Source organism: Oryzias latipes, chromosome 3, assembly GCF_002234675.1.
Source record: "Oryzias latipes chromosome 3, ASM223467v1".
Lineage (NCBI taxonomy): Eukaryota > Metazoa > Chordata > Actinopteri > Beloniformes > Adrianichthyidae > Oryzias > Oryzias latipes.
Genome location: NC_019861.2, coordinates 9430495 through 9441998, shown reverse-complemented (window position 1 = coordinate 9441998; position 11504 = coordinate 9430495). Strand labels below are relative to the sequence as shown.

The 11504-nt window shown below is 39.1% G+C and overlaps 2 long non-coding RNA genes across 2 annotated transcripts; both read left to right on the top strand.

Moving 5' to 3' along the window:
• Positions 1 to 435: 435 nt before the first annotated feature.
• Positions 436 to 1951, top strand: LOC110014510. The gene is made up of 3 exons (XR_002872803.1): positions 436 to 566; positions 953 to 1037; positions 1143 to 1951. It is a non-coding gene; the product is annotated as an uncharacterized LOC110014510 (long non-coding RNA).
• A 933-nt stretch (positions 1952 to 2884) lies between these two features.
• On the top strand, positions 2885 to 5751 carry LOC111946952. Its single transcript, XR_002872804.1, has 3 exons — positions 2885 to 3388; positions 3483 to 3805; positions 5301 to 5751. It is a non-coding gene; the product is annotated as an uncharacterized LOC111946952 (long non-coding RNA).
• Positions 5752 to 11504: the final 5753 nt, after the last annotated feature.

Sequence of the window (11504 nt, the reverse complement as noted above, 5' to 3'; positions counted from 1 at the left end):
AATTATTATAGTAATATATACATTATTATATATATTATTGTTATTATTATATATTTTAAGTCTATTATTATAATAGGTGAAAAATTTGTTCTCAAAAGTGTGACTTTTTTCTTTTTTACTCTGCTTGTTTTTTTAGGCTCCTGCAATACAGTAGATGATATTTTTGTAAGTGTAACAAAATGCAAGAATTTGAGATTAGAAATAATCTATCTGGGTAAACAGCGGATTGGCCCTTTAACCTTTATTTTAGAAATGACTTTAAATTAATAATACGTGGAAGTCTGATGGACTTTGTAAACTTTTTTGGTCAAAAATGTCAAAGACAGACTATTTCTTCAAATATTATAAATTGTCACTCATGTTTATACCTCCTTAGAAATGTTTGGATAAAAGTGAAATGAACAAAGAAATACATAAAAATGTAAAAAGACACGATACCTCATAAACAATAATCTAATCTCTGACCAGGCTTTTCTTTTTTTTTTTTTTTCTTAAAGAACATGCATGCAGAACAACCAGTGACAAAAAATATGATTGCAGCAATTGGTCAATTGGTTTGTGTTAAGGTAAGTCATAGGTAAGAAACTTTATTTCATCATAACTTTAGTGATAAAAAAAAAAAAAGGTTGACAGAAGACATTTCGAGTGCGATGCAGTAAAATGTCTTCATTTTTGTTTTGGAGCATCTCAACAAATCAGCCACCAGCTTGTGGACAGACTGCAGAAAAAAGAAATAAAACAATTTAGTGTAGTTTTGGGTTAATGGCTATGGGTGAAAAGAGAAGAGCAATGTTTGCACACTTTGGTGTGACAACTACTGGTACTTTACCTGTAACATCAGACAGCTTGTAAACAGCAAAAGAACCGTTTAAAGACCCACTCCAATGAAAATCATGTTTTTGACATGTTCTTGTTGTCACGGTGCCTCCGGCTGACCCCTCCTCCTCATCAGCTCCACCTGATGCCTCCAGCTGCGCCTCCTCATCCTCATTAGCCGGCAGCCTCTTAAGGAGACCACGGACCTGTAACCGACGCTAGTACGTTGTATTCCTACGGTGCATCTCCTGGCCTCACCTCGATTCTCGCTCTTGCCTGTTTCCATGCTCTCGACTAATAAGCTTTGTCTTTTGCATTCACTCCAGGACCTCGACCTCCTGAGGAACTTACCCGGTTACGGTTCTTCTCTCGCCGTCTCACTCTGATGATCTCTGGCTCCTTCTCGAATCACGCGGTTGCTGCCAGCAAGACCCTCCAACCACACCTTGGACTACCTGGAAAGATCCTAGATCTCAGCTCTACCCTGTCCTATTAAATCTCTTCTTTACTTCTTTACTTTTTTTGAGAGCAACAGCAAACAATTACTCGCCTTAGTAATATGAGAAACAAACACATTACCATGCAATCATCATGTGTCTTGTCTGCCTGTTTGGTCGCCTACAACAAATGCCATACATCCATCCAGTGAGCCTCAGATCCACCATAGGCTCAACATTGCTCTGTATTATCACTGTTGACTGCTTGAATGTTTCAGAACTATACAAAAGGCCATGGACCCAAACTGTACTACCAAGTTTTAAACAGACACACCTGAGCCGCACCAACTGCAATGAGTCATAAACTCAGGTCCGGATGCTCCACCAGATCCGCCACAAAAGGCCTTTACCAGCATTTAGGAACTGCCACAAACAGAAATATGTTTCTTTTTTTGTGTTCACTAAAACCTGGAATAAACTCCAGCCAGGGATGCCCACAGAATTTTTTTAGTGGAGGCCACTGGGAGGCCAGAGCAAAATGCAGGGTGGCCAAGGGATATCATGTCTATTATGCATAACAACAAACGTTCATGCACCCCGTGCAGAAAAAGTTTGTGCTAATGCTCAGAAGAGTTCCCGATGTGCAATGTTCCTAGAAAACAGACAATTACAATACAATAAAATACAATGCCTTCTTATAGGGCGGCAGTGGCTCAGGCGGTTGAGCAGGTTGTCCAATGATTGAAGGGTCGTCGGTTTGATTCCCAGTCAACAGTGGATGTGTCCTTGGGCAAGACACTTCACCCTTCTTGCCTCAAGTGTGGCTCCACTGGTGTGTGAATGTGTATGAATGTTCCAGTGATGGTCAGGGGGGCAGTAGGTGCGTACTGGCAGCCACGCCTCTGTCAGTCTGCCCCACGGCAGCTGAGGCTACATCAGTAGCTTACCATCAGCAAGTATGAATGAGGAATGAATGAGTTATGGACACACTGTAAGCGCTTTGAGCGTCTGGAAAAGCGCAGATTATTATTATTTCTAAGATCCTAAATAAAAAGTCAAGTTCTGTCTATGCCACTAAAAAATTGACTTTAAGTTTAGCATCAACCTGCATTTATATATCTGAATCCAGAGTTTTATTTTGGATTTAAATTCTAATTAAATCAAATTCTTGTGAAACAGTCTTGTATGGTTTATGAAAAAGCATTTTACTTGAAGTTTTTCTGGATGACTTTAAATGTGACCATTGACCAAAACATTTAAGTCAATTGGATGGTCACATATGATGAAAAAACGCATCTGTTAATAATGAATTAACATTTTCAGATTTCTGTTTAGGACAAGATGCGTAAATACCAAGAGAAGTTAGGACGAAAGGGTTGGTCACAAGCAAACGTGTGGCCGGGATGTGGTAGAGATTGGGGGTCCGGGGGGTTGGTTCGGTGTGCACTACCGCCACGCTGAACTCTTGTCAGAACCATGAGAAATTTTGTACAAGAAATGCTAAACAATGAAGTCACAGTACCATTCCTAAGACTAAACCTGTGTCCGGATTACCGTCCTAACCCCTATATAGTGCACTATATAGTGTGGTTGCCATTTTGTAGTGGTGTCCAAATCTACAGTTCAAAAATCAAGTGCACTAGAAATTTCCCAGAAGTCTGAACGAAAAACCAGTGTGGATCGATGCTCACTAGATTGGCGAATATTTACCAGAATGCAGTGCATATGGACCAGAATGCATTGCATATGGACCACAATGCATTGCGTTGGAATTATTTGAAAATGGCGGAGAGTTGCGCAAGGAAGACGACTTAAAAATGTAAGTATTTTAAGAAGTATCAAGTATCTGTTGTAAAACATATTTGTGAATATGTAATATGACGTGTTATTTGTTATATTCCTCAAACGACAACCTACATTGTTTTGAAGCTAAAGCTAACGCGAATTTGCGTCGAAGGCTAAAAACAAACGCAGTAGATATAACATAAAAAAGGAGTGAGTTCTAACTGTAGTCATTAGTTATTAACACATTTTTTGTGTTTTTTTTTTTATGTGTTTATATATGTTGGGACAGGCGAGGATGAGAAAAATGTGATCCATCTGCGGATGGAGAAAGATAGCCTGTTTGTTTTCAGGTAAGCTCGTGTCGGATGGGAGTAAGATCACACTTGATCAGATTTGTCTTCATTTATCATTTAAACTGTTAATCGTCGTCATGTTGGGGTAAAGGTTTTTGTTGAAAGAGCCAGAAGAGAGGAGGAAATTGCAAGAAGGGAGGAAGAGCGACAGGAGAGTCTGTTAAGCTTACTTACTTTATATGTTAACATTTATTTTTATACATGTTAACAATAATCATGGTCTTCTAGAGTCATGTGTGTCACAGTTGGAGCTGAAAGGAAACCAGAAATTCGCAGACGGATGCCACTTTGCTTGTCCTCCTGGTTCCTAGTGTCGTCCTGCTGTGGCTCAACATCTGTGGCTCCAAGCAGTCCCCTTCACTGATGCAAAGATTGTGCAGGACTGCGCTGCAGGCAATGAATTTCATTGCAAAGGTTGGTTTTACTTCCAGTGCCCCCAGATATATTGCTCTCCTCCTCATCATCATGCCAAATGCTCTCTCCACCACAGAGCGTGCCCTGGCGTGGTGCTGGTTGTAACGGGCCTCAACCACATTCCTCAGGGATTCCCGTAAAGCAGGGGTCGGGAACCTTTTTGGCCAAGAGAGCCATAAACGGCACATATTTTGAAATGTAATTTCGAAAGAGCCATACAATAATGTAGTGTCCCTTTCCCACACTGAGGCACAGAGACTTAACCTCTTTTAAGGTTCTTAATTCTGGTTACTGCAGACCGCAACAAACGCCGTACAATTAATTCAGCAACTCCTGAATCTCTCCCGCCGAGACGAGAGCGATTCTCCCAACTTTATATTCCCCCCCTCCCGCTCCAGCCCTCCCATTTCCCTTATTCGGCCCATAGCTGAACCCCATTGGTCCAAACTCCCTAACAACAGGCTGAGCGACAGAACTGGGGCCAATCAGATCTCTGCTTGATGCGTTCAATGAACTCCAGAACTTTTAACGCAGCCCAACAGCCATCCAACTCAGTCCGCGACAATATGTTTAAAACTAAATATACATGTGAATGTGTGCATTTGATGTAATTTCAACCTTTTTAAAGGACAATAAGTCTGTGGATTCTTTTTAATAACATCGTTATGCTGTTGCTGAAAAATGATGAGTATTTCTCGTGGTAGTTTTGCTGATGGTCTAGTCTGGTTGATACGTGGTGAGTTTCTGCTTCATGCAGGCGTTGATACTTTAAACGTGATCGTAGGTCTGAAAGTTCTGTAGATGTGAAAAAGAGCTGATCACATGCAGATCCGGAACCAAACACACACTCAGACGCTGCAGTGAGTGACGGGCAGCGGGTTTTACGTATTTACAATCCCTGCGCGATTCACCTGCTGCCTGTCCCCACAACACCTCAGCCCCACCCTCTGCTTTCTCCCTCACACATCCTGTACCTGCATCTGCGCGCTCTTTCTCAGAGACGGGAGCGCGCAGTTTTAGGCACGGCAATTCACAGGTTTCCGGGTGGTAAAAACTCTGTGAAATAATAGATAATAGTAAACTGATAGCGCTGGCGCAGATTTTTCTCTCTAAGCACCGCCACTACTGCGCGCCTCTGGCATCGCATCGCGCCCGAGAAGGACTGGTCAAATGATGATTTGTCTGCGAGCCACATGTGACCATCAAAAGAGCCATATTTGGCTCGCGAGCCATAGGTTCCCGACCCCTGCCGTAGAGGGTCAGCAGCGTGATGGGATGTGCAATGCAGAGATACCCACCATCACCTTAAAGGATCCTTAAGGTGGTTATGTTTGATTAACGTAAATTGGGATTTACGAAGAACCCGTGAATCATGGACTGATACTGGATTCCCAACAAAAACATCTAGAAATTTGGTATTAGAGTCACATACAGCCTGCATTTGAATGGAATAAAAAAGCTTCCTGTTAAAATAACAAGCTGCATTTTCTTTTAGGGCCTTTATACTTATGTGGCAGCCATCGATGCTCCCCACGACCTTTTGGAAGGTGGAAGACCCAGCGAGCTGCCTAAAAAACCGGAGGCGACTTATGGTAATTCACATTGGGAAGCCGGATAACCCTGCTCATCAGCTGGAGGATGCGGTCCGCCGTCCTGTGGAAACTGTCACTCACAGTGGAGCGTGGCACGGCCCTTGCTACCACACCGTAAGATGTGTCACACGCCAACCAGAAAAGGAACACCAGGACCTCAGTCTCCTGTGCCCCCCCCAGAGTGTGAGGAACCCGAAGCTGCTCCACCAGATGCTTGATGGTCCTGCAGGTCAACCGAAAATCTGGTCTTGTGTCAGACTGACCATCAGCGTAAACGGCCAGGACAGACACCTTTATGTTGGCAAAGCAGTAGAGACGTGGAAGACCCTGTAAAATGCAACATTAATTTTTTAATTGAGGAAATTAAATCTCATTTTTTTAATGTTTCTATTTTTTGATGTCTTTCATTTTAGTTTATAAGGTGTTTTTGAATGCTGGAAAATCTTGTGTTTTTGTTTTTTTGGCTGGGTTTTTGGATTTTCACATTAATTTTTAAAAATGAAAGTATTTTTGTTTAAAACAAGTGTTCTGTAAAAAATATTTTTTCTAAACTGATATAGAACCCTTTGTGTTGAAGACTGATATGGTTTGACTCTGAAGAAGAAATGCAAAAACTTTCTCTGAAGAGTGTTACACATATTTAGACTATACAACTCATACTCCAGAGTTGAGAAAGAATCTTAAACTCTTGCCCAGCAGATGCTGTAACCCTGAGCACAATTACTAACAAATGCTTATGTTTAACTGAAAAAAACGTAAGGTTTAACTCACAAGTTGTACATGTCTGGCTAGGGCAGCCAGAGGAAATCTGGCTTCTCCTTGCACTGCTTGTTTTCGGTTTGATCTCACGAAAGACGGTTGAATTATTGCCAACAGGAACACAGACAGGTTCAAATTCAAAGCCATTTTCAGTAAGGTAGAAAAGAAAAATACAGAAATAATGCCACCTCGCATGAGCCCGTAAATCGTTCAGCGGGACCAAAATAAAAAATAAACATTGCCATGGACTAGTAATTTGCCGGTTTATTTCTGAACAAATACATTAAATCTTAGCAGTTAGGGATTAGGGTGGGAATTCCGACACAGCTTATAGCAAAATGTGGGACTTTAGGAAAAGCTTTTTTGAGGTTTTGTTTCCCAATCCAGTAGTTCAAAGCCTTTAAGCCTTTTTCTAGTACTACGACAACCCTGTTTAAAAACCAAAGACTAGTAAGCATGATCCATCACCCTTGGTTATTTTAAACACATCATAAATGAGCAGAACACCATAACTTAAATGTTAAACTGACGAAACTTACTGACGATTCCATGCAGACTGTCTCCATCTTCTAAAACATTCAGCTTCTTGCAAAATGTGCATCTTTTAAAAAGGAACTCTGGCGTCCGACTTAACGACTCTTAGTAGAAACCAACATTTGAGGTGAATTTCTGATGAACTACTTTGGCTCTGCAGAAACTATGTCCTAGAAAACAACACTAGTTTTTTTTTTTTTTTGGCTAATCATGAATAAAAGACCACTGGGAAAATGTTTGCAATACAGTGATCCCTTGCTATAACGCGGTTTACTTTTCACGGTTTCGCTACTTCACGGATTTGCATCGTGCATTGTGTTCTGCATTCTGATTGGCTAAAAAGTCACTCCGCATCTTCTCTACCTGTGCGTCAATAACGTTGCAGTTTAAAGTGTACAGGTACGTAAAACAACTTGCCAAATTAACATTACGTACGTGCAAATTCTCTTGCAATTTCGAGTTTCTCTAAAACCCATAGAAAAAAGAACGACAAAACTGCCTATCACTATGTTCTTCTCCCGAACAAACACACCTGCACCGCGGGCTTCAAAAGAAGAAAACACTGCAGAACGGAGTCAGGATGCAGCGGCTCAGTCTGAAGAGCAGTGAAATACACCTGAGTCACTATTTGTCCCACTGTACTTTGTATTTTTTCATAGTTTTCTCCCGTTTAATCCAATTACTCGGGTTGCGGTGGGCGGGGCTAAACTCCTGAAGTCTTCTGTTCACATTGATGATTAAAATTATTATTTGACAGTACAGTACAGAAGTTATTTGTTGAAAAAAAATGTTTCTAAAGTACTTTTATTTGTGAAACAAATGCTTGAGCCTGTACAATGGTCTGTTCTTTCTTTTCAATGTATAATAGAGTATTTAATTGTATATTAATTGTAAGAAAAAAATAAAGGTTTCTACTTCACGGATTTTGCCTATCACGTGTTCTTTTTGGAACGCAAGCCCCGCGAAAAACAAGGGTTTACTGTATATCAAAAGATGACTGGAGTGGGACTTTAATGTGTTGGGCTCACTTTTCAGCTGCTCTTCATCATGGCAGCAAAGTAATCAACTGATTAGGTAGAAGATCTATGAGGATCTTCGCCTAGAAATCAGGATCTTAAACTAGCAACTTAGCCCACTGCTCAACAGCTAATCGGGCAAAGCAATCAAAAGTGCTTTTATTCATTCATAAACAACTGTGGATAAAAATAAGATAGCTCAGTCAAAAAAGCAAGATTTCAAGGTGACAAAATAAAAAAGGATTTACATGGTATAGGATCCTTCAGGAGGCTTTAGTTTAAGAATTATATATTAATGTAACCATATGATTTGGCCTTCTAAATTCTGCTTTTTTATCAGCAGATTTAACAAAACCCTGAACTGATGGGTACCCCAATGGGTTCAAAAACCTACCAGGGTGGATACAAGTTCAGCGGGGCCCCGTGCACAAAAAGCCTTCTGCAGTGGAGTAGTAGATACAGCATTTCACCATAGCAACTCCTGAGCAAAAAGAAGCAGGCTGCATTCTTCTTGTCAGTGGAGCTAAAAAAAACTCTCCCATGAGCAATTCTTTTAAAAAGCAAAATATAAGCAGCAAAGGAATCTGCTTGAATAAATCGGGTGGCTTTGCTTATTGCGCAAAGTTTAAAACAAAGAAAGCATTTACCTCTCTCAGAAGAGGGTGTCACGTTTTTTGACAGGGAACATTTATCTTATGGTTTATAGTTTCCCTGGCAGCATCTATAAATACAGTCAAAGAGCAGGTCATGTAGGAACGCATTAATTGTTTAACTTTTGTTTAGGTTTTCCATGAATATTTAAACATGTTTTTTTGTCTATATGCGCATTTATAATGTTTGTTCATAACTTGGTTTATATATAAGCACTTAAAAGACACACCCAGGGCTTATTACTATTATTGTTGTTTGGTCTTATATGTGTGTTTGATGTTAACAACTGTTTCTTTATTGTGCAACTGAATGTGAATTTCTGTAAATTGAAAAATGTGCAATAAAGTTTATAGGAATAAATAAATAAATAAAGGTTAACTAATTTTTCTAAACTTCATGATGAGAATAATAAAAATGACTACTTGCTGTATTAAAAAATGCCTAATTTGTTAATAATTTATTATTTCCTCATAATTTACTTACATCTTATGAAAAAATTTGTGAATCAAATTTGAAACAGTGGATCCTTACATTTCCTGAACACTCATGTCAATAGTTTCTCTTCTTAAACGAACATTGTTGCGAGCAAAAGCCTACCAAACCACCCTAAAGTGTCTTAATTGATATTATCTATATCTTATATACATAAATCACATTGCAATTTTATGGGTGGATTTCCTTATAGGGTTTAAAAATAATTTTAATTCCCCCAAAATTTTCTTTTTCTGTCAATTCTTTGATGTTTTGGCTTTTACAGGATTGAAAAAAAGAACGTACTGACTCGTGGAGCACAAAGGGTCCAATAATTGACAGAAGGGCTGAACAAGGACCAAATGTGATGGGTGTTTTAGTAAGCCACCGTTTAAGAGAAAGAAATAGTATGGGATCTCAGTCAAAACTCCCAGAAATTTTTAATTAAAAATCAATATAAACCTTCTAAAAACAAAACAGAACAGAACATTTTGTACTTTTAATTTAAAAATGTGTGGCTTTTGTTCTCATTTTAGAGCCAATTATACAGATGAATTGATGTCCCTTAGAGAAAAATGCAAATTTAGAGAAATCCCGCATTCATGTAGAAATGGAATGATCGGAAAAATGGCTGTTCGAATTGGAAAACATACATGAACGTCAGAAAAAAAAAAAATCTTCCAACACCAGATGAATGATGAATAACTCTCTGCACCTAAAAGGTCAATTTATTTGGAGTGCACCAGAATGACCGGAAAAAATAAAACAATAACAATGACTATCAATATAATGCATTCGAGTTTGGCAGGACGTAGATTGCCTATCCCGGCCCTATACCCTGTCTAAAAGAGTCTGCCTTGGATCAGAACTGGGCTAGATAGTGATGCTGCCATTTTACTAGAAGTTAAAGGAGCTGGTTGCCACAATGTCAGATTTGTACAGCTGTCTCAAATATTTGGTTGTCCATTTTTCGTAATGCTGTAACACGTTTAGACATGAAACCCATTTGTGGTGAAGAAAGTCACTGATGGCACAATTACTGCATTGGCAGCTTCTGTTTGAAATGATTCCCTGTAGCTGTAAGCAGCCTTCTCACTATTATCATTCTAATAGGAACTCAGTGTAATGATAATGAAGAAGGAGCATCTGCAAACACAACAGTGCAGGAGGCAACAGGGACGTTCTCTCACATGGAAACCATACAGGAGTCATTTTCACACCCATTGACTGTATAAGAGAACTGGACTGACTGACCCCTCCCCCCTCACGTTCTAAAACAGGAAGTACCCGCTGGCTCCAAGAAGCCAAAATCCCATAGATTTCTAGTGAGATTTACACACTTGTGACTCAATTTATTTATTATTATTATTAATTGAGTTCCATCCATAGTGTGATGTAAAGCTGGGCAGAGAGTAAAACCATTTGCAGGATTCTGAACTAATCCAAAAGTAAGCTCCAACACAACCAACGATCCAACAGTAAGTGTGTGAATGAGCCCAATTTATATTTCTGATGGGGAGTAGAAGTGACTACAGGTGAGTTGGAGGTGTGGCTTGCAGAGGCAGACCAAACCTGGAAGACCCAATATGTATTATTAACTTTAAATAGATGTTGAGAATCAGATTATGGCAACGAGGTCAAATAGAGAAAGAAGTTATCTAAAGCACAATAGTGTGAGATGGTGGAAATTCACTTCTTCCCACTTCCTTTAAGCAGCTAATCAAACTATTTGACAGCCGTTATATTTAATGGATTCATTGTGTTATGTGTCTATTGTGTGTAAAAGTGCAAAATATGTCTGTTTAGGATTAGGAACAATGTTATTAAGCCAATAGAATATTTTTTAAATTTATTTATCAATTTATGACCCAATTTCTTAATGGATTTTACTTTTTTTTTATACTTTTGTTGTCTTTTTTCCTTTGTTTTTGGTGATGAAAATAGCTTGAAATAAATCAATCAATTCCCCCAGCTCCTGTACAAACAACAAAGGAAGAGGGAGACAAGACAGAAGTATAAAGTAAAAGACAGGAAACCCAACAGTTTTCTACTGTCTATTTTAAATTTCAGAATTTTATTAACCCTTGTTTCTACAGGCACAGAATTCCTTTTTAAAATCATCCATTCTCCATCACGTGTAGTTTCTTTGCTCATTTCAAGTCCCACTCTCATCATCTTTTGAGCTATTGTAATAGCATCCCCCAGTGGTCTTTTAATTATAATTATACCAATCTCCAAATTATTGGTCGACCGCTCAACCTTTGCACAAATTTCCTTTAGATATCACCTCAATCATGTGAATAGGCCACAAAAACCTGTTACAAACACCAAAAACACAATTATTTATTAGAGTGGGTCTCTAAAGAAGATTGGCAAATGGGGTGAAAAGCAACAAAATGTTAATAGAATTTTTACAAATGCAATGAATGGAATGAAAAAGTCTTTTTCCTGACGCCATGACTTCACAGACGCCATGTTTAATGGATGAAGAATATGAATGTAATGCACAAACAGATCCACAATTCTGAATGAAGGCAATGGAGACATATTGCTCACATCTTTTCTGACAAACACATTCCCTGGTTTCTGCTTTAAAAAAAATCTAGGATCTAGGGGGGAAATTTTGCACAATTGAGCATGAGCGAGCTGTTTACTGACAACAGAGTCCAACTAGAT